The 24,741-nt window shown below is 45.4% G+C and overlaps 18 non-coding genes and 1 pseudogene across 18 annotated transcripts; all 19 read right to left on the bottom strand.

The window, feature by feature from the left end:
* Positions 1-780: 780 nt before the first annotated feature.
* On the bottom strand, positions 781-971 carry LOC141199755 (U2 spliceosomal RNA). The gene has a single exon (XR_012271498.1). It is a non-coding gene; the product is annotated as a U2 spliceosomal RNA (small nuclear RNA).
* A 1,122-nt stretch (positions 972-2,093) lies between these two features.
* LOC141199754 (U2 spliceosomal RNA) lies at positions 2,094-2,284 on the bottom strand. The gene has a single exon (XR_012271497.1). It is a non-coding gene; the product is annotated as a U2 spliceosomal RNA (small nuclear RNA).
* Positions 2,285-3,405: 1,121 nt separating this feature from the next.
* On the bottom strand, positions 3,406-3,596 carry LOC141200753 (U2 spliceosomal RNA). The gene has a single exon (XR_012272464.1). It is a non-coding gene; the product is annotated as a U2 spliceosomal RNA (small nuclear RNA).
* A 1,118-nt stretch (positions 3,597-4,714) lies between these two features.
* On the bottom strand, positions 4,715-4,905 carry LOC141199753 (U2 spliceosomal RNA). The gene has a single exon (XR_012271496.1). It is a non-coding gene; the product is annotated as a U2 spliceosomal RNA (small nuclear RNA).
* Positions 4,906-6,020: 1,115 nt separating this feature from the next.
* Positions 6,021-6,211, bottom strand: LOC141199751 (U2 spliceosomal RNA). The gene has a single exon (XR_012271495.1). It is a non-coding gene; the product is annotated as a U2 spliceosomal RNA (small nuclear RNA).
* Positions 6,212-7,332: 1,121 nt separating this feature from the next.
* Positions 7,333-7,523, bottom strand: LOC141199750 (U2 spliceosomal RNA). The gene has a single exon (XR_012271494.1). It is a non-coding gene; the product is annotated as a U2 spliceosomal RNA (small nuclear RNA).
* Positions 7,524-8,643: 1,120 nt separating this feature from the next.
* LOC141200619 (U2 spliceosomal RNA) lies at positions 8,644-8,834 on the bottom strand. The gene has a single exon (XR_012272334.1). It is a non-coding gene; the product is annotated as a U2 spliceosomal RNA (small nuclear RNA).
* Positions 8,835-9,955: 1,121 nt separating this feature from the next.
* LOC141199748 (U2 spliceosomal RNA) lies at positions 9,956-10,146 on the bottom strand. The gene has a single exon (XR_012271492.1). It is a non-coding gene; the product is annotated as a U2 spliceosomal RNA (small nuclear RNA).
* Positions 10,147-11,266: 1,120 nt separating this feature from the next.
* Positions 11,267-11,457, bottom strand: LOC141199747 (U2 spliceosomal RNA). The gene has a single exon (XR_012271491.1). It is a non-coding gene; the product is annotated as a U2 spliceosomal RNA (small nuclear RNA).
* Positions 11,458-12,577: 1,120 nt separating this feature from the next.
* On the bottom strand, positions 12,578-12,768 carry LOC141199746 (U2 spliceosomal RNA). The gene has a single exon (XR_012271490.1). It is a non-coding gene; the product is annotated as a U2 spliceosomal RNA (small nuclear RNA).
* A 1,121-nt stretch (positions 12,769-13,889) lies between these two features.
* Positions 13,890-14,080, bottom strand: LOC141199745 (U2 spliceosomal RNA). The gene has a single exon (XR_012271488.1). It is a non-coding gene; the product is annotated as a U2 spliceosomal RNA (small nuclear RNA).
* Positions 14,081-15,198: 1,118 nt separating this feature from the next.
* Positions 15,199-15,389, bottom strand: LOC141199744 (U2 spliceosomal RNA). Its single transcript, XR_012271487.1, has one exon. It is a non-coding gene; the product is annotated as a U2 spliceosomal RNA (small nuclear RNA).
* Positions 15,390-16,506: 1,117 nt separating this feature from the next.
* Positions 16,507-16,688, bottom strand: LOC141200806 (U2 spliceosomal RNA). The gene has a single exon (XR_012272516.1). It is a non-coding gene; the product is annotated as a U2 spliceosomal RNA (small nuclear RNA).
* A 524-nt stretch (positions 16,689-17,212) lies between these two features.
* Positions 17,213-17,363, bottom strand: LOC141200962 (U2 spliceosomal RNA; annotated as a pseudogene).
* A 1,121-nt stretch (positions 17,364-18,484) lies between these two features.
* LOC141199743 (U2 spliceosomal RNA) lies at positions 18,485-18,675 on the bottom strand. Its single transcript, XR_012271486.1, has one exon. It is a non-coding gene; the product is annotated as a U2 spliceosomal RNA (small nuclear RNA).
* A 1,120-nt stretch (positions 18,676-19,795) lies between these two features.
* Positions 19,796-19,986, bottom strand: LOC141199742 (U2 spliceosomal RNA). The gene has a single exon (XR_012271485.1). It is a non-coding gene; the product is annotated as a U2 spliceosomal RNA (small nuclear RNA).
* A 1,119-nt stretch (positions 19,987-21,105) lies between these two features.
* LOC141199740 (U2 spliceosomal RNA) lies at positions 21,106-21,296 on the bottom strand. Its single transcript, XR_012271484.1, has one exon. It is a non-coding gene; the product is annotated as a U2 spliceosomal RNA (small nuclear RNA).
* A 1,115-nt stretch (positions 21,297-22,411) lies between these two features.
* LOC141199739 (U2 spliceosomal RNA) lies at positions 22,412-22,602 on the bottom strand. Its single transcript, XR_012271483.1, has one exon. It is a non-coding gene; the product is annotated as a U2 spliceosomal RNA (small nuclear RNA).
* A 1,119-nt stretch (positions 22,603-23,721) lies between these two features.
* On the bottom strand, positions 23,722-23,912 carry LOC141200347 (U2 spliceosomal RNA). The gene has a single exon (XR_012272069.1). It is a non-coding gene; the product is annotated as a U2 spliceosomal RNA (small nuclear RNA).
* Positions 23,913-24,741: the final 829 nt, after the last annotated feature.

Below are 24,741 nucleotides of genomic sequence, written 5' to 3'. Positions count from 1 at the left end.
TGGCTGTCCAGCAGCAGACTGAAGGTGGCTGCTGCTGTGCGCAGGTATATAAAGGCTCAGAGCCTATTATGACACGCGCAGCCAGCGTTCCATTGCCACATTCCGTCTACTGCAGGCGGGATACCTGGATGGCTGAATGTCACTGAGAAGCTCACAGAGACCGCCATAAGCAACAGTTTAAAAGAATGCCACAGACTAATCAACCAAACTTTTTGGGTTGGTTTCTCTTTTATAGTCTGCAGGCATTAAATGAAAGAAGTCAGTGTTCCAGCAGAGGGAGACAACGTTTCAGAAAAGGCATTGTAGCAAACCAAAAAAGAAATTTTAAGCGCAGCAGAGTAACCAGCTCACATACCTGATAGCTCAGGTGAGTTTAAAAGGCTGCTGTTGATAACAAGGGCATTTGCTAAATAGATGGTGTGTGTGCAACAATATACTGAAAGGTCAATTATATTGTGCAGCTTATCTCACCACCTGTAGTTATTTAGGTGAAAGCTCCAAAATGCTTGCCTAATATGTCTGTTTATCCAAAAGGAAGTATAGAGGGAGAGCTAGATAGATAGCATTGCATTACATTACATTACATGGCAATGCAATGCACAGTTGCTGAAGTTGAACCAAAATGAGCTTGTCATCTGGCTTCTGCAACTTTTAACATGAAAAATCCAATGAGGAGAAGAAAAGCAAAGCCAAAGAGTCCATCCCAAAATCCGACAAACAAGCAGAATGAACAAAAAGCATTGAATTCAATTCTTTCTGATTTTAGAAACTGCATTAAAGAAGGGGTGCACCGGTCCTGGAGATACTGCAATACCAGGTCAATGCGTGGAGTGGACAGAGCAAGCTCTTTTTCCATCTCCCTGTTCTAAAAATCCATTTAATATATGGTCCCCAGATAGGGGACGTATCAGATATTAAACTGATAAGAACAGATACTACACTTGATCTTAGCCAAAAGGCCGAGAAGCGATAACCAGAATTGGTTTCCGACTACGGTGCCACCCAAGGATTCTGAAAAGTCCATTTGTGGAGATGGCCACCTGGACTCCCGTTAAGAAGACATGCTGTCAACCTCTAGATCCCTCACATACCTGCACTTTTCAGCTTGCTGCTGCTGCAATCCACGCGTTTTAGATCTGCATAACTCCACCTCTTTTAGCACAGTACCCTCAACCCCCGGCTGTTCCCACCCGCCTCAACACCGTTGGAAAGGAGGAGAACCAATTAAGGCGGGGGGGGGGGGTGGAACGAGCAGCTGTCTACCCTTAGCAGGAGGGTTGCTGATTAATTACCTCTCCTGCTGCTGCTGCTGCTGGCTGTCCAGCAGCAGACTGAAGGTGGCTGCTGCTGTGCGCAGGTATATAAAGGCTCAGAGCCTATTATGACACGCGCAGCCAGCGTTCCATTGCCACATTCCGTCTACTGCAGGCGGGATACCTGGATGGCTGAATGTCACTGAGAAGCTCACAGAGACCGCCATAAGCAACAGTTTAAAAGAATGCCACAGACTAATCAACCAAACTTTTTGGGTTGGTTTCTCTTTTATAGTCTGCAGGCATTAAATGAAAGAAGTCAGTGTTCCAGCAGAGGGAGACAACGTTTCAGAAAAGGCATTGTAGCAAACCAAAAAAGAAATTTTAAGCGCAGCAGAGTAACCAGCTCACATACCTGTTAGCTCAGGTGAGTTTAAAAGGCTGCTGTTGATAACAAGGGCATTTGCTAAATAGATGGTGTGTGTGCAACAATATACTGAAAGGTCAATTATATTGTGCAGCTTATCTCACCACCTGTAGTTATTTAGGTGAAAGCTCCAAAATGCTTGCCTAATATGTCTGTTTATCCAAAAGGAAGTATAGAGGGAGAGCTAGATAGATAGCATTGCATTACATTACATTACATGGCAATGCAATGCACAGTTGCTGAAGTTGAACCAAAATGAGCTTGTCATCTGGCTTCTGCAACTTTTAACATGAAAAATCCAATGAGGAGAAGAAAAGCAAAGCCAAAGAGTCCATCCCAAAATCCGACAAACAAGCAAAATGAACAAAAAGCATTGAATTCAATTCTTTCTGATTTTAGAAACTGCATTAAAGAAGGGGTGCACCGGTCCTGGAGATACTGCAATACCAGGTCAATGCGTGGAGTGGACAGAGCAAGCTCTTTTTCCATCTCCCTGTTCTAAAAATCCATTTAATATATGGTCCCCAGATAGGGGACGTATCAGATATTAAACTGATAAGAACAGATACTACACTTGATCTTAGCCAAAAGGCCGAGAAGCGATAACCAGAATTGGTTTCCGACTACGGTGCCACCCAAGGATTCTGAAAAGTCCATTTGTGGAGATGGCCACCTGGACTCCCGTTAAGAAGACATGCTGTCAACCTCTAGATCCCTCACATGCCTGCACTTTTCGGCTTGCTGCTGCTGCAATCCACGCGTTTTAGATCTGCATAACTCCACCTCTTTTAGCACAGTACCCTCAACCCCCGGCTGTTCCCACCCGCCTCAACACCGTTGGAAGGGAGGAGAACCAATTAAGGCGGGGGAGGGGGTGGAACGAGCAGCTGTCTACCCTTAGCAGGAGGGTTGCTGATTAATTACCTCTCCTGCTGCTGCTGCTGCTGGCTGTCCAGCAGCAGACTGAAGGTGGCTGCTGCTGTGCGCAGGTATATAAAGGCTCAGAGCCTATTATGACACGCGCAGCCAGCGTTCCATTGCCACATTCCGTCTACTGCAGGCGGGATACCTGGATGGCTGAATGTCACTGAGAAGCTCACAGAGACCGCCATAAGCAACAGTTTAAAAGAATGCCACAGACTAATCAACCAAACTTTTTGGGTTGGTTTCTCTTTTATAGTCTGCAGGCATTAAATGAAAGAAGTCAGTGTTCCAGCAGAGGGAGACAACGTTTCAGAAAAGGCATTGTAGCAAACCAAAAAAGAAATTTTAAGCGCAGCAGAGTAACCAGCTCACATACCTGTTAGCTCAGGTGAGTTTAAAAGGCTGCTGTTGATAACAAGGGCATTTGCTAAATAGATGGTGTGTGTGCAACAATATACTGAAAGGTCAATTATATTGTGCAGCTTATCTCACCACCTGTAGTTATTTAGGTGAAAGCTCCAAAATGCTTGCCTAATATGTCTGTTTATCCAAAAGGAAGTATAGAGGGAGAGCTAGATAGATAGCATTGCATTACATTACATTACATGGCAATGCAATGCACAGTTGCTGAAGTTGAACCAAAATGAGCTTGTCATCTGGCTTCTGCAACTTTTAACATGAAAAATCCAATGAGGAGAAGAAAAGCAAAGCCAAAGAGTCCATCCCAAAATCCGACAAACAAGCAAAATGAACAAAAAGCATTGAATTCAATTCTTTCTGATTTTAGAAACTGCATTAAAGAAGGGGTGCACCGGTCCTGGAGATACTGCAATACCAGGTCAATGCGTGGAGTGGACAGAGCAAGCTCTTTTTCCATCTCCCTGTTCTTAAAATCCATTTAATATATGGTCCCCAGATAGGGGACGTATCAGATATTAAACTGATAAGAACAGATACTACACTTGATCTTAGCCAAAACGCCGAGAAGCGATAACCAGAATTGGTTTCCGACTACGGTGCCACCCAAGGATTCTGAAAAGTCCATTTGTGGAGATGGCCACCTGGACTCCCGTTAAGAAGACATGCTGTCAACCTCTAGATCCCTCACATGCCTGCACTTTTCGGCTTGCTGCTGCTGCAATCCACGCGTTTTAGATCTGCATAACTCCACCTCTTTTAGCACAGTACCCTCAACCCCCGGCTGTTCCCACCCGCCTCAACACCGTTGGAAGGGAGGAGAACCAATTAAGGCGGGGGGGGTGGAACGAGCAGCTGTCTACCCTTAGCAGGAGGGTTGCTGATTAATTACCTCTCCTGCTGCTGCTGCTGCTGGCTGTCCAGCAGCAGACTGAAGGTGGCTGCTGCTGTGCGCAGGTATATAAAGGCTCAGAGCCTATTATGACACGCGCAGCCAGCGTTCCATTGCCACATTCCGTCTACTGCAGGCGGGATACCTGGATGGCTGAATGTCACTGAGAAGCTCACAGAGACCGCCATAAGCAACAGTTTAAAAGAATGCCACAGACTAATCAACCAAACTTTTTGGGTTGGTTTCTCTTTTATAGTCTGCAGGCATTAAATGAAAGAAGTCAGTGTTCCAGCAGAGGGAGACAACGTTTCAGAAAAGGCATTGTAGCAAACCAAAAAAGAAATTTTAAGCGCAGCAGAGTAACCAGCTCACATACCTGTTAGCTCAGGTGAGTTTAAAAGGCTGCTGTTGATAACAAGGGCATTTGCTAAATAGATGGTGTGTGTGCAACAATATACTGAAAGGTCAATTATATTGTGCAGCTTATCTCACCACCTGTAGTTATTTAGGTGAAAGCTCCAAAATGCTTGCCTAATATGTCTGTTTATCCAAAAGGAAGTATAGAGGGAGAGCTAGATAGATAGCATTGCATTACATTACATTACATGGCAATGCAATGCACAGTTGCTGAAGTTGAACCAAAATGAGCTTGTCATCTGGCTTCTGCAACTTTTAACATGAAAAATCCAATGAGGAGAAGAAAAGCAAAGCCAAAGAGTCCATCCCAAAATCCGACAAACAAGCAAAATGAACAAAAAGCATTGAATTCAATTCTTTCTGATTTTAGAAACTGCATTAAAGAAGGGGTGCACCGGTCCTGGAGATACTGCAATACCAGGTCAATGCGTGGAGTGGACAGAGCAAGCTCTTTTTCCATCTCCCTGTTCTAAAAATCCATTTAATATATGGTCCCCAGATAGGGGACGTATCAGATATTAAACTGATAAGAACAGATACTACACTTGATCTTAGCCAAAAGGCCGAGAAGCGATAACCAGAATTGGTTTCCGACTACGGTGCCACCCAAGGATTCTGAAAAGTCCATTTGTGGAGATGGCCACCTGGACTCCCGTTAAGAAGACATGCTGTCAACCTCTAGATCCCTCACATGCCTGCACTTTTCGGCTTGCTGCTGCTGCAATCCACGCGTTTTAGATCTGCATAACTCCACCTCTTTTAGCACAGTACCCTCAACCCCCGGCTGTTCCCACCCGCCTCAACACCGTTGGAAGGGAGGAGAACCAATTAAGGCGGGGGGGGGGGTGGAACGAGCAGCTGTCTACCCTTAGCAGGAGGGTTGCTGATTAATTACCTCTCCTGCTGCTGCTGGCTGTCCAGCAGCAGACTGAAGGTGGCTGCTGCTGTGCGCAGGTATATAAAGGCTCAGAGCCTATTATGACACGCGCAGCCAGCGTTCCATTGCCACATTCTGTCTACTGCAGGCGGGATACCTGGATGGCTGAATGTCACTGAGAAGCTCACAGAGACCGCCATAAGCAACAGTTTAAAAGAATGCCACAGACTAATCAATCAAACTTTTTGGGTTGGTTTCTCTTTCATAGTCTGCAGGCATTAAATGAAAGAAGTCAGTGTTCCAGCAGAGGGAGACAACGTTTCAGAAAAGGCATTGTAGCAAACCAAACAAGAAATTTTAAGCGCAGCAGAGTAACCAGCTCACATACCTGTTAGCTCAGGTGAGTTTAAAAGGCTGCTGTTGATAACAAGGGCATTTGCTAAATAGATGGTGTGTGTGCAACAATATACTGAAAGGTCAATTATATTGTGCAGCTTATCTCACCACCTGTAGTTATTTAGGTGAAAGCTCCAAAATGCTTGCCTAATATGTCTGTTTATCCAAAAGGAAGTATAGAGGGAGAGCTAGATAGATAGCATTGCATTACATTACATTACATGGCAATGCAATGCACAGTTGCTGAAGTTGAACCAAAATGAGCTTGTCATCTGGCTTCTGCAACTTTTAACATGAAAAATCCAATGAGGAGAAGAAAAGCAAAGCCAAAGAGTCCATCCCAAAATCCGACAAACAAGCAAAATGAACAAAAAGCATTGAATTCAATTCTTTCTGATTTTAGAAACTGCATTAAAGAAGGGGTGCACCGGTCCTGGAGATACTGCAATACCAGGTCAATGCGTGGAGTGGACAGAGCAAGCTCTTTTTCCATCTCCCTGTTCTAAAAATCCATTTAATATATGGTCCCCAGATAGGGGACGTATCAGATATTAAACTGATAAGAACAGATACTACACTTGATCTTAGCCAAAAGGCCGAGAAGCGATAACCAGAATTGGTTTCCGACTACGGTGCCACCCAAGGATTCTGAAAAGTCCATTTGTGGAGATGGCCACCTGGACTCCCGTTAAGAAGACATGCTGTCAACCTCTAGATCCCTCACATGCCTGCACTTTTCGGCTTGCTGCTGCTGCAATCCACGCGTTTTAGATCTGCATAACTCCACCTCTTTTAGCACAGTACCCTCAACCCCCGGCTGTTCCCACCCGCCTCAACACCGTTGGAAGGGAGGAGAACCAATTAAGGCGGGGGGGGGGGTGGAACGAGCAGCTGTCTACCCTTAGCAGGAGGGTTGCTGATTAATTACCTCTCCTGCTGCTGCTGCTGCTGGCTGTCCAGCAGCAGACTGAAGGTGGCTGCTGCTGTGCGCAGGTATATAAAGGCTCAGAGCCTATTATGACACGCGCAGCCAGCGTTCCATTGCCACATTCTGTCTACTGCAGGCGGGATACCTGGATGGCTGAATGTCACTGAGAAGCTCACAGAGACCGCCATAAGCAACAGTTTAAAAGAATGCCACAGACTAATCAACCAAACTTTTTGGGTTGGTTTCTCTTTCATAGTCTGCAGGCATTAAATGAAAGAAGTCAGTGTTCCAGCAGAGGGAGACAACGTTTCAGAAAAGGCATTGTAGCAAACCAAACAAGAAATTTTAAGCGCAGCAGAGTAACCAGCTCACATACCTGTTAGCTCAGGTGAGTTTAAAAGGCTGCTGTTGATAACAAGGGCATTTGCTAAATAGATGGTGTGTGTGCAACAATATACTGAAAGGTCAATTATATTGTGCAGCTTATCTCACCACCTGTAGTTATTTAGGTGAAAGCTCCAAAATGCTTGCCTAATATGTCTGTTTATCCAAAAGGAAGTATAGAGGGAGAGCTAGATAGATAGCATTGCATTACATTACATTACATGGCAATGCAATGCACAGTTGCTGAAGTTGAACCAAAATGAGCTTGTCATCTGGCTTCTGCAACTTTTAACATGAAAAATCCAATGAGGAGAAGAAAAGCAAAGCCAAAGAGTCCATCCCAAAATCCGACAAACAAGCAAAATGAACAAAAAGCATTGAATTCAATTCTTTCTGATTTTAGAAACTGCATTAAAGAAGGGGTGCACCGGTCCTGGAGATACTGCAATACCAGGTCAATGCGTGGAGTGGACAGAGCAAGCTCTTTTTCCATCTCCCTGTTCTAAAAATCCATTTAATATATGGTCCCCAGATAGGGGACGTATCAGATATTAAACTGATAAGAACAGATACTACACTTGATCTTAGCCAAAAGGCCGAGAAGCGATAACCAGAATTGGTTTCCGACTACGGTGCCACCCAAGGATTCTGAAAAGTCCATTTGTGGAGATGGCCACCTGGACTCCCGTTAAGAAGACATGCTGTCAACCTCTAGATCCCTCACATGCCTGCACTTTTCGGCTTGCTGCTGCTGCAATCCACGCGTTTTAGATCTGCATAACTCCACCTCTTTTAGCACAGTACCCTCAACCCCCGGCTGTTCCCACCCGCCTCAACACCGTTGGAAGGGAGGAGAACCAATTAAGGCGGGGGGGGGGTGGAACGAGCAGCTGTCTACCCTTAGCAGGAGGGTTGCTGATTAATTACCTCTCCTGCTGCTGCTGCTGCTGGCTGTCCAGCAGCAGACTGAAGGTGGCTGCTGCTGTGCGCAGGTATATAAAGGCTCAGAGCCTATTATGACACGCGCAGCCAGCGTTCCATTGCCACATTCTGTCTACTGCAGGCGGGATACCTGGATGGCTGAATGTCACTGAGAAGCTCACAGAGACCGCCATAAGCAACAGTTTAAAAGAATGCCACAGACTAATCAACCAAACTTTTTGGGTTGGTTTCTCTTTCATAGTCTGCAGGCATTAAATGAAAGAAGTCAGTGTTCCAGCAGAGGGAGACAACGTTTCAGAAAAGGCATTGTAGCAAACCAAACAAGAAATTTTAAGCGCAGCAGAGTAACCAGCGCACATACCTGTTAGCTCAGGTGAGTTTAAAAGGCTGCTGTTGATAACAAGGGCATTTGCTAAATAGATGGTGTGTGTGCAACAATATACTGAAAGGTCAATTATATTGTGCAGCTTATCTCACCACCTGTAGTTATTTAGGTGAAAGCTCCAAAATGCTTGCCTAATATGTCTGTTTATCCAAAAGGAAGTATAGAGGGAGAGCTAGATAGATAGCATTGCATTACATTACATTACATGGCAATGCAATGCACAGTTGCTGAAGTTGAACCAAAATGAGCTTGTCATCTGGCTTCTGCAACTTTTAACATGAAAAATCCAATGAGGAGAAGAAAAGCAAAGCCAAAGAGTCCATCCCAAAATCCGACAAACAAGCAAAATGAACAAAAAGCATTGAATTCAATTCTTTCTGATTTTAGAAACTGCATTAAAGAAGGGGTGCACCGGTCCTGGAGATACTGCAATACCAGGTCAATGCGTGGAGTGGACAGAGCAAGCTCTTTTTCCATCTCCCTGTTCTAAAAATCCATTTAATATATGGTACCCAGATAGGGGACGTATCAGATATTAAACTGATAAGAACAGATACTACACTTGATCTTAGCCAAAAGGCCGAGAAGCGATAACCAGAATTGGTTTCCGACTACGGTGCCACCCAAGGATTCTGAAAAGTCCATTTGTGGAGATGGCCACCTGGACTCCCGTTAAGAAGACATGCTGTCAACCTCTAGATCCCTCACATGCCTGCACTTTTCGGCTTGCTGCTGCTGCAATCCACGCATTTTAGATCTGCATAACTCCACCTCTTTTAGCACAGTACCCTCAACCCCCGGCTGTTCCCACCCGCCTCAACACCGTTGGAAGGGAGGAGAACCAATTAAGGCGGGGGGGGGGGTGGAACGAGCAGCTGTCTACCCTTAGCAGGAGGGTTGCTGATTAATTACCTCTCCTGCTGCTGCTGCTGCTGGCTGTCCAGCAGCAGACTGAAGGTGGCTGCTGCTGTGCGCAGGTATATAAAGGCTCAGAGCCTATTATGACACGCGCAGCCAGCGTTCCATTGCCACATTCTGTCTACTGCAGGCGGGATACCTGGATGGCTGAATGTCACTGAGAAGCTCACAGAGACCGCCATAAGCAACAGTTTAAAAGAATGCCACAGACTAATCAATCAAACTTTTTGGGTTGGTTTCTCTTTCATAGTCTGCAGGCATTAAATGAAAGAAGTCAGTGTTCCAGCAGAGGGAGACAACGTTTCAGAAAAGGCATTGTAGCAAACCAAACAAGAAATTTTAAGCGCAGCAGAGTAACCAGCTCACATACCTGTTAGCTCAGGTGAGTTTAAAAGGCTGCTGTTGATAACAAGGGCATTTGCTAAATAGATGGTGTGTGTGCAACAATATACTGAAAGGTCAATTATATTGTGCAGCTTATCTCACCACCTGTAGTTATTTAGGTGAAAGCTCCAAAATGCTTGCCTAATATGTCTGTTTATCCAAAAGGAAGTATAGAGGGAGAGCTAGATAGATAGCATTGCATTACATTACATTACATGGCAATGCAATGCACAGTTGCTGAAGTTGAACCAAAATGAGCTTGTCATCTGGCTTCTGCAACTTTTAACATGAAAAATCCAATGAGGAGAAGAAAAGCAAAGCCAAAGAGTCCATCCCAAAATCCGACAAACAAGCAAAATGAACAAAAAGCATTGAATTCAATTCTTTCTGATTTTAGAAACTGCATTAAAGAAGGGGTGCACCGGTCCTGGAGATACTGCAATACCAGGTCAATGCGTGGAGTGGACAGAGCAAGCTCTTTTTCCATCTCCCTGTTCTAAAAATCCATTTAATATATGGTCCCCAGATAGGGGACGTATCAGATATTAAACTGATAAGAACAGATACTACACTTGATCTTAGCCAAAAGGCCGAGAAGCGATAACCAGAATTGGTTTCCGACTACGGTGCCACCCAAGGATTCTGAAAAGTCCATTTGTGGAGATGGCCACCTGGACTCCCGTTAAGAAGACATGCTGTCAACCTCTAGATCCCTCACATGCCTGCACTTTTCGGCTTGCTGCTGCTGCAATCCACGCGTTTTAGATCTGCATAACTCCACCTCTTTTAGCACAGTACCCTCAACCCCCGGCTGTTCCCACCCGCCTCAACACCGTTGGAAGGGAGGAGAACCAATTAAGGCGGGGGGGGGGTGGAACGAGCAGCTGTCTACCCTTAGCAGGAGGGTTGCTGATTAATTACCTCTCCTGCTGCTGCTGCTGCTGGCTGTCCAGCAGCAGACTGAAGGTGGCTGCTGCTGTGCGCAGGTATATAAAGGCTCAGAGCCTATTATGACACGCGCAGCCAGCGTTCCATTGCCACATTCTGTCTACTGCAGGCGGGATACCTGGATGGCTGAATGTCACTGAGAAGCTCACAGAGACCGCCATAAGCAACAGTTTAAAAGAATGCCACAGACTAATCAACCAAACTTTTTGGGTTGGTTTCTCTTTCATAGTCTGCAGGCATTAAATGAAAGAAGTCAGTGTTCCAGCAGAGGGAGACAACGTTTCAGAAAAGGCATTGTAGCAAACCAAACAAGAAATTTTAAGCGCAGCAGAGTAACCAGCTCACATACCTGTTAGCTCAGGTGAGTTTAAAAGGCTGCTGTTGATAACAAGGGCATTTGCTAAATAGATGGTGTGTGTGCAACAATATACTGAAAGGTCAATTATATTGTGCAGCTTATCTCACCACCTGTAGTTATTTAGGTGAAAGCTCCAAAATGCTTGCCTAATATGTCTGTTTATCCAAAAGGAAGTATAGAGGGAGAGCTAGATAGATAGCATTGCATTACATTACATTACATGGCAATGCAATGCACAGTTGCTGAAGTTGAACCAAAATGAGCTTGTCATCTGGCTTCTGCAACTTTTAACATGAAAAATCCAATGAGGAGAAGAAAAGCAAAGCCAAAGAGTCCATCCCAAAATCCGACAAACAAGCAAAATGAACAAAAAGCATTGAATTCAATTCTTTCTGATTTTAGAAACTGCATTAAAGAAGGGGTGCACCGGTCCTGGAGATACTGCAATACCAGGTCAATGCGTGGAGTGGACAGAGCAAGCTCTTTTTCCATCTCCCTGTTCTAAAAATCCATTTAATATATGGTCCCCAGATAGGGGACGTATCAGATATTAAACTGATAAGAACAGATACTACACTTGATCTTAGCCAAAAGGCCGAGAAGCGATAACCAGAATTGGTTTCCGACTACGGTGCCACCCAAGGATTCTGAAAAGTCCATTTGTGGAGATGGCCACCTGGACTCCCGTTAAGAAGACATGCTGTCAACCTCTAGATCCCTCACATGCCTGCACTTTTCGGCTTGCTGCTGCTGCAATCCACGCGTTTTAGATCTGCATAACTCCACCTCTTTTAGCACAGTACCCTCAACCCCCGGCTGTTCCCACCCGCCTCAACACCGTTGGAAGGGAGGAGAACCAATTAAGGCGGGGGGGGGGTGGAACGAGCAGCTGTCTACCCTTAGCAGGAGGGTTGCTGATTAATTACCTCTCCTGCTGCTGCTGCTGCTGGCTGTCCAGCAGCAGACTGAAGGTGGCTGCTGCTGTGCGCAGGTATATAAAGGCTCAGAGCCTATTATGACACGCGCAGCCAGCGTTCCATTGCCACATTCCGTCTACTGCAGGCGGGATACCTGGATGGCTGAATGTCACTGAGAAGCTCACAGAGACCGCCATAAGCAACAGTTTAAAAGAATGCCACAGACTAATCAACCAAACTTTTTGGGTTGGTTTCTCTTTTATAGTCTGCAGGCATTAAATGAAAGAAGTCAGTGTTCCAGCAGAGGGAGACAACATTTCAGAAAAGGCATTGTAGCAAACCAAACAAGAAATTTTAAGCGCAGCAGAGTAACCAGCTCACATACCTGTTAGCTCAGGTGAGTTTAAAAGGCTGCTGTTGATAACAAGGGCATTTGCTAAATAGATGGTGTGTGTGCAACAATATACTGAAAGGTCAATTATATTGTGCAGCTTATCTCACCACCTGTAGTTATTTAGGTGAAAGCTCCAAAATGCTTGCCTAATATGTCTGTTTATCCAAAAGGAAGTATAGAGGGAGAGCTAGATAGATAGCATTGCATTACATTACATTACATGGCAATGCAATGCACAGTTGCTGAAGTTGAACCAAAATGAGCTTGTCATCTGGCTTCTGCAACTTTTAACATGAAAAATCCAATGAGGAGAAGAAAAGCAAAGCCAAAGAGTCCATCCCAAAATCCGACAAACAAGCAAAATGAACAAAAAGCATTGAATTCAATTCTTTCTGATTTTAGAAACTGCATTAAAGAAGGGGTGCACCGGTCCTGGAGATACTGCAATACCAGGTCAATGCGTGGAGTGGACAGAGCAAGCTCTTTTTCCATCTCCCTGTTCTAAAAATCCATTTAATATATGGTCCCCAGATAGGGGACGTATCAGATATTAAACTGATAAGAACAGATACTACACTTGATCTTAGCCAAAAGGCCGAGAAGCGATAACCAGAATTGGTTTCCGACTACGGTGCCACCCAAGGATTCTGAAAAGTCCATTTGTGGAGATGGCCACCTGGACTCCCGTTAAGAAGACATGCTGTCAACCTCTAGATCCCTCACATGCCTGCACTTTTCGGCTTGCTGCTGCTGCAATCCACGCGTTTTAGATCTGCATAACTCCACCTCTTTTAGCACAGTACCCTCAACCCCCGGCTGTTCCCACCCGCCTCAACACCGTTGGAAGGGAGGAGAACCAATTAAGGCGGGGGGGGGGGTGGAACGAGCAGCTGTCTACCCTTAGCAGGAGGGTTGCTGATTAATTACCTCTCCTGCTGCTGCTGCTGCTGGCTGTCCAGCAGCAGACTGAAGGTGGCTGCTGCTGTGCGCAGGTATATAAAGGCTCAGAGCCTATTATGACACGCGCAGCCAGCGTTCCATTGCCACATTCTGTCTACTGCAGGCGGGATACCTGGATGGCTGAATGTCACTGAGAAGCTCACAGAGACCGCCATAAGCAACAGTTTAAAAGAATGCCACAGACTAATCAACCAAACTTTTTGGGTTGGTTTCTCTTTCATAGTCTGCAGGCATTAAATGAAAGAAGTCAGTGTTCCAGCAGAGGGAGACAACGTTTCAGAAAAGGCATTGTAGCAAACCAAACAAGAAATTTTAAGCGCAGCAGAGTAACCAGCTCACATACCTGTTAGCTCAGGTGAGTTTAAAAGGCTGCTGTTGATAACAAGGGCATTTGCTAAATAGATGGTGTGTGTGCAACAATATACTGAAAGGTCAATTATATTGTGCAGCTTATCTCACCACCTGTAGTTATTTAGGTGAAAGCTCCAAAATGCTTGCCTAATATGTCTGTTTATCCAAAAGGAAGTATAGAGGGAGAGCTAGATAGATAGCATTGCATTACATTACATTACATGGCAATGCAATGCACAGTTGCTGAAGTTGAACCAAAATGAGCTTGTCATCTGGCTTCTGCAACTTTTAACATGAAAAATCCAATGAGGAGAAGAAAAGCAAAGCCAAAGAGTCCATCCCAAAATCCGACAAACAAGCAAAATGAACAAAAAGCATTGAATTCAATTCTTTCTGATTTTAGAAACTGCATTAAAGAAGGGGTGCACCGGTCCTGGAGATACTGCAATACCAGGTCAATGCGTGGAGTGGACAGAGCAAGCTCTTTTTCCATCTCCCTGTTCTAAAAATCCATTTAATATATGGTCCCCAGATAGGGGACGTATCAGATATTAAACTGATAAGAACAGATACTACACTTGATCTTAGCCAAAAGGCCGAGAAGCGATAACCAGAATTGGTTTCCGACTACGGTGCCACCCAAGGATTCTGAAAAGTCCATTTGTGGAGATGGCCACCTGGACTCCCGTTAAGAAGACATGCTGTCAACCTCTAGATCCCTCACATGCCTGCACTTTTCGGCTTGCTGCTGCTGCAATCCACGCGTTTTAGATCTGCATAACTCCACCTCTTTTAGCACAGTACCCTCAACCCCCGGCTGTTCCCACCCGCCTCAACACCGTTGGAAGGGAGGAGAACCAATTAAGGCGGGGGGGGTGGAACGAGCAGCTGTCTACCCTTAGCAGGAGGGTTGCTGATTAATTACCTCTCCTGCTGCTGCTGCTGCTGGCTGTCCAGCAGCAGACTGAAGGTGGCTGCTGCTGTGCGCAGGTATATAAAGGCTCAGAGCCTATTATGACACGCGCAGCCAGCGTTCCATTGCCACATTCCGTCTACTGCAGGCGGGATACCTGGATGGCTGAATGTCACTGAGAAGCTCACAGAGACCGCCATAAGCAACAGTTTAAAAGAATGCCACAGACTAATCAACCAAACTTTTTGGGTTGGTTTCTCTTTTATAGTCTGCAGGCATTAAATGAAAGAAGTCAGTGTTCCAGCAGAGGGAGACAACGTTTCAGAAAAGGCATTGTAGCAAACCAAAAAAGAAATTTTAAGCGCAGCAGAGTAACCAGCTCACATACCTGTTAGCTCAGGTGAGTTTAAAAGGCTGCTGTTGATAACAAGGGCATTTGCTAAATAGATGGTGTGTGTGCAACAATATACTGAAAGGTCAATTATATTGTGCAGCTTATCTCACCACCTGTAGTTATTTAGGTGAAAGCTCCAAAATGCTTGCCTAATATGTCTGTTTATCCAAAAGGAAGTATAGAGGGAGAGCTAGATAGATAGCATTGCATTGCATTACATTACATGGCAATGCAATGCACAGTTGCTGAAGTTGAACCAAAATGAGCTTGTCATCTGGCTTCTGCAACTTTTAACATGAAAAATCCAATGAGGAGAAGAAAAGCAAAGCCAAAGAGTCCATCCCAAAATCCGACAAACAAGCAAAATGAACAAAAAGCATTGAATTCAATTCTTTCTGATTTTAGAAACTGCATTAAAGAAGGGGTGCACCGGTCCTGGAGATACTGCAATACCAGGTCAATGCGTGGAGTGGACAGAGCAAGCTCTTTTTCCATCTCCCTGTTCTAAAAATCCATTTAATATATGGTCCCCAGATAGGGGACGTATCAGATATTAAACTGATAAGAACAGATACTACACTTGATCTTAGCCAAAAGGCCGAGAAGCGATAACCAGAATTGGTTTCCGACTACGGTGCCACCCAAGGATTCTGAAAAGTCCATTTGTGGAGATGGCCACCTGGACTCCCGTTAAGAAGACATGCTGTCAACCTCTAGATCCCTCACATGCCTGCACTTTTCGGCTTGCTGCTGCTGCAATCCACGCGTTTTAGATCTGCATAACTCCACCTCTTTTAGCACAGTACCCTCAACCCCCGGCTGTTCCCACCCGCCTCAACACCGTTGGAAGGGAGGAGAACCAATTAAGGCGGGGGGGTGGAACGAGCAGCTGTCTACCCTTAGCAGGAGGGTTGCTGATTAATTACCTCTCCTGCTGCTGCTGCTGCTGGCTGTCCAGCAGCAGACTGAAGGTGGCTGCTGCTGTGCGCAGGTATATAAAGGCTCAGAGCCTATTATGACACGCGCAGCCAGCGTTCCATTGCCACATTCCGTCTACTGCAGGCGGGATACCTGGATGGCTGAATGTCACTGAGAAGCTCACAGAGACCGCCATAAGCAACAGTTTAAAAGAATGCCACAGACTAATCAACCAAACTTTTTGGGTTGGTTTCTCTTTTATAGTCTGCAGGCATTAAATGAAAGAAGTCAGTGTTCCAGCAGAGGGAGACAACGTTTCAGAAAAGGCATTGTAGCAAACCAAAAAAGAAATTTTAAGCGCAGCAGAGTAACCAGCTCACATACCTGTTAGCTCAGGTGAGTTTAAAAGGCTGCTGTTGATAACAAGGGCATTTGCTAAATAGATGGTGTGTGTGCAACAATATACTGAAAGGTCAATTATATTGTGCAGCTTATCTCACCACCTGTAGTTATTTAGGTGAAAGCTCCAAAATGCTTGCCTAATATGTCTGTTTATCCAAAAGGAAGTATAGAGGGAGAGCTAGATAGATAGCATTGCATTACATTACATTACATGGCAATGCAATGCACAGTTGCTGAAGTTGAACCAAAATGAGCTTGTCATCTGGCTTCTGCAACTTTTAACATGAAAAATCCAATGAGGAGAAGAAAAGCAAAGCCAAAGAGTCCATCCCAAAATCCGACAAACAAGCAAAATGAACAAAAAGCATTGAATTCAATTCTTTCTGATTTTAGAAACTGCATTAAAGAAGGGGTGCACCGGTCCTGGAGATACTGCAATACCAGGTCAATGCGTGGAGTGGACAGAGCAAGCTCTTTTTCCATCTCCCTGTTCTAAAAATCCATTTAATATATGGTCCCCAGATAGGGGACGTATCAGATATTAAACTGATAAGAACAGATTTTTTGATTGAAGCTGCATCCAAGGCACTGAAAAATGTGACCGAAGTCACACCAAAACAGCGCACGAGGCGAGGATTCATGTGGACCCTTCCCGGAGGAGAGGGTCCCCAATAAACCATCCCCATCCCTCCGAGCCAGAAGGCCACAGCGAGGGTCAGGGATCTCCGATGCTCTCCCTAGCCGAAGCCGGAGAAGAGCCGTTTTCGTGCTCCCAGCTTCCATCTAGGCTGCCACCCTAGTGGAGCTGGAGCCTGTGTTGGTTTCTCAGCCCAAAGCTGACCGGACCTCCGACCGGGTTTATAAAAATTCCCCTTCCTAGCCCGGAGGCCAGGAATAGGGGGGGTTGCTCAGAAAGTATGATTGGCAAAGGTGCGGCGTGCTACGAAGCCAAGTCTTTCTGGGGTTCCCAGTCCCAGTAAGCTTGGACTCCCACCAGGGCGCCTACTGCTGGGGCACATTGCTCCAAAGCCCTCACACTTACCCAGCCTAGTGACTTCGATCCTGGAGGGCCATGTTTTCCATCAGATAGCTCTATGAGCCACCTGGCGTACTAACAAGTGCACCAAACCAGTGTGTAATATGCATCAATTTACTAGGGCAGCCCAAGGACAAAACTGCCTTTTCAAAAGATACTACACTTGATCTTAGCCAAAAGACCGAACAGATACTACACTTGATCTTAGCCAAAAGGCCGAGAAGCGATAACCAGAATTGGTTTCCGACTACGGTGCCACCCAAGGATTCTGAAAAGTCCATTTGTGGAGATGGCCACCTGGACTCCCGTTAAGAAGACATGCTGTCAACCTCTAGATCCCTCACATGCCTGCACTTTTCGGCTTGCTGCTGCTGCAATCCACGCGTTTTAGATCTGCATAACTCCACCTCTTTTAGCACAGTACCCTCAACCCCCGGCTGTTCCCACCCGCCTCAACACCGTTGGAAGGGAGGAGAACCAATTAAGGCGGGGGGGGGGGTGGAACGAGCAGCTGTCTACCCTTAGCAGGAGGGTTGCTGATTAATTACCTCTCCTGCTGCTGCTGCTGCTGGCTGTCCAGCAGCAGACTGAAGGTGGCTGCTGCTGTGCGCAGGTATATAAAGGCTCAGAGCCTATTATGACACGCGCAGCCAGCGTTCCATTGCCACATTCCGTCTACTGCAGGCGGGATACCTGGATGGCTGAATGTCACTGAGAAGCTCACAGAGACCGCCATAAGCAACAGTTTAAAAGAATGCCACAGACTAATCAACCAAACTTTTTGGGTTGGTTTCTCTTTTATAGTCTGCAGGCATTAAATGAAAGAAGTCAGTGTTCCAGCAGAGGGAGACAACGTTTCAGAAAAGGCATTGTAGCAAACCAAAAAAGAAATTTTAAGCGCAGCAGAGTAACCAGCTCACATACCTGTTAGCTCAGGTGAGTTTAAAAGGCTGCTGTTGATAACAAGGGCATTTGCTAAATAGATGGTGTGTGTGCAACAATATACTGAAAGGTCAATTATATTGTGCAGCTTATCTCACCACCAGTAGTTATTTAGGTGAAAGCTCCAAAATGCTTGCCTAATATGTCTGTTTATCCAAAAGGAAGTATAGAGGGAGAGCTAGATAGATAGCATTGCATTACATTACATTACATGGCAATGCAATGCACAGTTGCTGAAGTTGAACCAAAATGAGCTTGTCATCTGGCTTCTGCAACTTTTAACATGAAAAATCCAATGAGGAGAAGAAAAGCAAAGCCAAAGAGTCCATCCCAAAATCCGACAAACAAGCAAAATGAACAAAAAGCATTGAATTCAATTCTTTCTGATTTTAGAAACTGCATTAAAGAAGGGGTGCACCGGTCCTGGAGATACTGCAATACCAGGTCAATGCGTGGAGTGGACAGAGCAAGCTCTTTTTCCATCTCCCTGTTCTAAAAATCCATTTAATATATGGTCCCCAGATAGGGGACGTATCAGATATTAAACTGATAAGAACAGATACTACACTTGATCTTAGCCAAAAGGCCGAGAAGCGATAACCAGAATTGGTTTCCGACTACGGTGCCACCCAAGGATTCTGAAAAGTCCATTTGTGGAGATGGCCACCTGGACTCCCGTTAAGAAGACATGCTGTCAACCTCTAGATCCCTCACATGCCTGCACTTTTCGGCTTGCTGCTGCTGCAATCCACGCGTTTTAGATCTGCATAACTCCACCTCTTTTAGCACAGTACCCTCAACCCCCGGCTGTTCCCACCCGCCTCAACACCGTTGGAAGGGAGGAGAACCAATTAGGGCGGGGGGGGGGGGGTGGAACGAGCAGCTGTCTACCCTTAGCAGGAGGGTTGCTGATTAATTACCTCTCCTGCTGCTGCTGCTGGCTGTCCAGCAGCAGACTGAAGGTGGCTGCTGCTGTGCGCAGGTATATAAAGGCTCAGAGCCTATTATGACACGCGCAGCCAGCGTTCCATTGCCACATTCCGTCTACTGCAGGCGGGATACCTGGATGGCTGAATGTCACTGAGAAGCTCACAGAGACCGCCATAAGCAACAGTTTAAAAGAATGCCACAGACTAATCAACCAAACTTTTTGGGTTGGTTTCTCTTTTATAGTCTGCAGGCATTAAATGAAAGAAGTCAGTGTTCCAGCAGAGGGAGACAACGTTTCAGAAAAGGCATTGTAGCAAACCAAAAAAGAAATTTTAAGCGCAGCAGAGTAACCAGCTCACATACCTGTTAGCTCAGGTGAGTTTAAAAGGCTGCTGTTGATAACAAGGGCATTTGCTAAATAGATGGTGTGTGTGCAACAATATACTGAAAGGTCAATTATATTGTGCAGCTTATCTCACCACCTGTAGTTATTTAGGTGAAAGCTCCAAAATGCTTGCCTAATATGTCTGTTTATCCAAAAGGAAGTATAGAGGGAGAGCTAGATAGATAGCATTGCATTACATTACATTACATGGCAATGCAATGCACAGTTGCTGAAGTTGAACCAAAATGAGCTTGTCATCTGGCTTCTGCAACTTTTAACATGAAAAATCCAATGAGGAGAAGAAAAGCAAAGCCAAAGAGTCCATCCCAAAATCCGACAAACAAGCAAAATGAACAAAAAGCATTGAATTCAATTCTTTCTGATTTTAGAAACTGCATTAAAGAAGGGGTGCACCGGTCCTGGAGATACTGCAATACCAGGTCAATGCGTGGAGTGGACAGAGCAAGCTCTTTTTCCATCTCCCTGTTCTAAAAATCCATTTAATATATGGTCCCCAGATAGGGGACGTATCAGATATTAAACTGATAAGAACAGATACTACACTTGATCTTAGCCAAAAGGCCGAGAAGCGATAACCAGAATTGGTTTCCGACTACGGTGCCACCCAAGGATTCTGAAAAGTCCATTTGTGGAGATGGCCACCTGGACTCCCATTAAGAAGACATGCTGTCAACCTCTAGATCCCTCACATGCCTGCACTTTTCGGCTTGCTGCTGCTGCAATCCACGCGTTTTAGATCTGCATAACTCCACCTCTTTTAGCACAGTACCCTCAACCCCCGGCTGTTCCCACCCGCCTCAACACCGTTGGAAGGGAGGAGAACCAATTAAGGCGGGGGGGGGTGGAACGAGCAGCTGTCTACCCTTAGCAGGAGGGTTGCTGATTAATTACCTCTCCTGCTGCTGCTGCTGCTGGCTGTCCAGCAGCAGACTGAAGGTGGCTGCTGCTGTGCGCAGGTATATAAAGGCTCAGAGCCTATTATGACACGCGCAGCCAGCGTTCCATTGCCACATTCCGTCTACTGCAGGCGGGATACCTGGATGGCTGAATGTCACTGAGAAGCTCACAGAGACCGCCATAAGCAACAGTTTAAAGGAATGCCACAGACTAATCAACCAAACTTTTTGGGTTGGTTTCTCTTTTATAGTCTGCAGGCATTAAATGAAAGAAGTCAGTGTTCCAGCAGAGGGAGACAACGTTTCAGAAAAGGCATTGTAGCAAACCAAAAAAGAAATGTTAAGCGCAGCAGAGTAACCAGCTCACATACCTGTTAGCTCAGGTGAGTTTAAAAGGCTGCTGTTGATAACAAGGGCATTTGCTAAATAGATGGTGTGTGTGCATCAATATACTGAAAGGTCAATTATATTGTGCAGCTTATCTCACCACCTGTAGTTATTTAGGTGAAAGCTCCAAAATGCTTGCCTAATATGTCTGTTTATCCAAAAGGAAGTATAGAGGGAGAGCTAGATAGATAGCATTGCATTACATTACATTACATGGCAATGCAATGCACAGTTGCTGAAGTTGAACCAAAATTAGCTTGTCATCTGGCTTCTGCAACTTTTAACATGAAAAATCCAATGAGGAGAAGAAAAGCAAAGCCAAAGAGTCCATCCCAAAATCCGACAAACAAGCAAAATGAACAAAAAGCATTGAATTCAATTCTTTCTGATTTTAGAAACTGCATTAAAGAAGGGGTGCACCGGTCCTGGAGATACTGCAATACCAGGTCAATGCGTGGAGTGGACAGAGCAAGCTCTTTTTCCATCTCCCTGTTCTAAAAATCCATTTAATATATGGTCCCCAGATAGGGGACGTATCAGATATTAAACTGATAAGAACAGATACTACACTTGATCTTAGCCAAAAGGCCGAGAAGCGATAACCAGAATTGGTTTCCGACTACGGTGCCACCCAAGGATTCTGAAAAGTCCATTTGTGGAGATGGCCACCTGGACTCCCGTTAAGAAGACATGCTGTCAACCTCTAGATCCCTCACATGCCTGCACTTTTCGGCTTGCTGCTGCTGCAATCCACGCGTTTTAGATCTGCATAACTCCACCTCTTTTAGCACAGTACCCTCAACCCCCGGCTGTTCCCACCCGCCTCAACACCGTTGGAAGGGAGGAGAACCAATTAAGGCGGGGGGGGTGGAACGAGCAGCTGTCTACCCTTAGCAGGAGGGTTGCTGATTAATTACCTGTCCTGCTGCTGCTGCTGGCTGTCCAGCAGCAGACTGAAGGTGGTTGCTGCTTTGCGCAGGTATATAAAGGCTCAGAGCCTATTATGACACGCGCAGCCAGCGTTCCATTGCCACTTTCCGTCTACTGCAGGCGGGATACCTGGATGGCTGAATGTCACTGAGAAGCTCACAGAGACCGCCATAAGCAACAGTTTAAAAGAATGCCACAGACTAATCAACCAAACTTTTTGGGTTGGTTTCTCTTTTATAGTCTGCAGGCATTAAATGAAAGAAGTCAGTGTTCCAGCAGAGGGAGACAACGTTTCAGAAAAGGCATTGTAGCAAACCAAAAAAGAAATTTTAAGCGCAGCAGAGTAACCAGCTCACATACCTGTTAGCTCAGGTGAGTTTAAAAGGCTGCTGTTGATAACAAGGGCATTTGCTAAATAGATGGTGTGTGTGCAACAATATACTGAAAGGTCAATTATATTGTGCAGCTTATCTCACCACCTGTAGTTATTTAGGTGAAAGCTCCAAAATGCTTGCCTAATATGTCTGTTTATCCAAAAGGAAGTATAGAGGGAGAGCTAGATAGATAGCATTGCATTACATTACATTACATGGCAATGCAATGCACAGTTGCTGAAGTTGAACCAAAATGAGCTTGTCATCTGGCTTCTGCAACTTTTAACATGAAAAATCCAATGAGGAGAAGAAAAGCAAAGCCAAAGAGTCCATCCCAAAATCCGACAAACAAGCAAAATGAACAAAAAGCATTGAATTCAATTCTTTCTGATTTTAGAAACTGCATTAAAGAAGGGGTGCACCGGTCCTGGAGATACTGCAATACCAGGTCAATGCGTGGAGTGGACAGAGCAAGCTCTTTTTCCATCTCCCTGTTCTAAAAATCCATTTAATATATGGTCCCCAGATAGGGGACGTATCAGATATTAAACTGATAAGAACAGATACTACACTTGATCTTAGCCAAAAGGCCGAGAAGCGATAACCAGAATTGGTTTCCGACTACGGTGCCACCCAAGGATTCTGAAAAGTCCATTTGTGGAGATGGCCACCTGGACTCCCGTTAAGAAGACATGCTGTCAACCTCTAGATCCCTCACATGCCTGCACTTTTCGACTTGCTGCTGCGGCAATCCACGCGTTTTAGATCTGCATAACTCCACCTCTTTTAGCACAGTACCCTCAACCCCCGGCTGTTCCCACCCGCCTCAACACCGTTGGAAGGGAGGAGAACCAATTAAGGCGGGGGGGGGTGGAACGAGCAGCTGTCTACCCTTAGCAGGAGGGTTGCTGATTAATTACCTCTCCTGCTGCTGCTGCTGCTGGCTGTCCAGCAGCAGACTGAAGGTGGTTGCTGCTTTGCGCAGGTATATAAAGGCTCAGAGCCTATTATGACACGCGCAGCCAGCGTTCCATTGCCACTTTCCGTCTACTGCAGGCGGGATACCTGGATGGCTGAATGTCACTGAGAAGCTCACAGAGACCGCCATAAGCAACAGTTTAAAAGAATGCCACAGACTAATCAACCAAACTTTTTGGGTTGGTTTCTCTTTTATAGTCTGCAGGCATTAAATGAAAGAAGTCAGTGTTCCAGCAGAGGGAGACAACGTTTCAGAAAAGGCATTGTAGCAAACCAAAAAAGAAATTTTAAGCGCAGCAGAGTAACCAGCTCACATACCTGTTAGCTCAGGTGAGTTTAAAAGGCTGCTGTTGATAACAAGGGCATTTGCTAAATAGATGGTGTGTGTGCAACAATATACTGAAAGGTCAATTATATTGTGCAGCTTATCTCACCACCTGTAGTTATTTAGGTGAAAGCTCCAAAATGCTTGCCTAATATGTCTGTTTATCCAAAAGGAAGTATAGAGGTAGAGCTAGATAGATAGCATTGCATTACATTACATTACATGGCAATGCAATGCACAGTTGCTGAAGTTGAACCAAAATGAGCTTGTCATCTGGCTTCTGCAACTTTTAACATGAAAAATCCAATGAGGAGAAGAAAAGCAAAGCCAAAGAGTCCATCCCAAAATCCGACAAACAAGCAAAATGAACAAAAAGCATTGAATTCAATTCTTTCTGATTTTAGAAACTGCATTAAAGAAGGGGTGCACCGGTCCTGGAGATACTGCAATACCAGGTCAATGCGTGGAGTGGACAGAGCAAGCTCTTTTTCCATCTCCCTGTTCTAAAAATCCATTTAATATATGGTCCCCAGATAGGGGACGTATCAGATATTAAACTGATAAGAACAGATACTACACTTGATCTTAGCCAAAAGGCTGAGAAGCGATAACCAGAATTGGTTTCCGACTACGGTGCCACCCAAGGATTCTGAAAAGTCCATTTGTGGAGATGGCCACCTGGACTCCCGTTAAGAAGACATGCTGTCAACCTCTAGATCCCTCACATGCCTGCACTTTTCGGCTTGCTGCTGCTGCAATCCACGCGTTTTAGATCTGCATAACTCCACCTCTTTTAGCACAGTACCCTCAACCCCCGGCTGTTCCCACCCGCCTCAACACCGTTGGAAGGGAGGAGAACCAATTAAGGCGGGGGGGGGGTGGAACGAGCAGCTGTCTACCCTTAGCAGGAGGGTTGCTGATTAATTACCTCTCCTGCTGCTGCTGCTGCTGGCTGTCCAGCAGCAGACTGAAGGTGGCTGCTGCTGTGCGCAGGTATATAAAGGCTCAGAGCCTATTATGACACGCGCAGCCAGCGTTCCATTGCCACATTCCGTCTACTGCAGGCGGGATACCTGGATGGCTGAATGTCACTGAGAAGCTCACAGAGACCGCCATAAGCAGCAGTTTAAAAGAATGCCACAGACTAATCAACCAAACTTTTTGGGTTGGTTTCTCTTTTATAGTCTGCAGGCATTAAATGAAAGAAGTCAGTGTTCCAGCAGAGGGAGACAACGTTTCAGAAAAGGCATTGTAGCAAACCAAAAAAGAAATTTTAAGCGCAGCAGAGTAACCAGCTCACATACCTGTTAGCTCAGGTGAGTTTAAAAGGCTGCTGTTGATAACAAGGGCATTTGCTAAATAGATGGTGTGTGTGCAACAATATACTGAAAGGTCAATTATATTGTGCAGCTTATCTCACCACCTGTAGTTATTTAGG

This window comes from Phyllobates terribilis, unplaced genomic scaffold (assembly GCF_046119375.1).
Source record: "Phyllobates terribilis strain yellow unplaced genomic scaffold, ASM4611937v1 Scaffold_108__1_contigs__length_5656254, whole genome shotgun sequence".
In the NCBI taxonomy this organism is placed as follows: domain Eukaryota; kingdom Metazoa; phylum Chordata; class Amphibia; order Anura; family Dendrobatidae; genus Phyllobates; species Phyllobates terribilis.
This window is presented reverse-complemented; position numbering and strand designations above follow the sequence as displayed.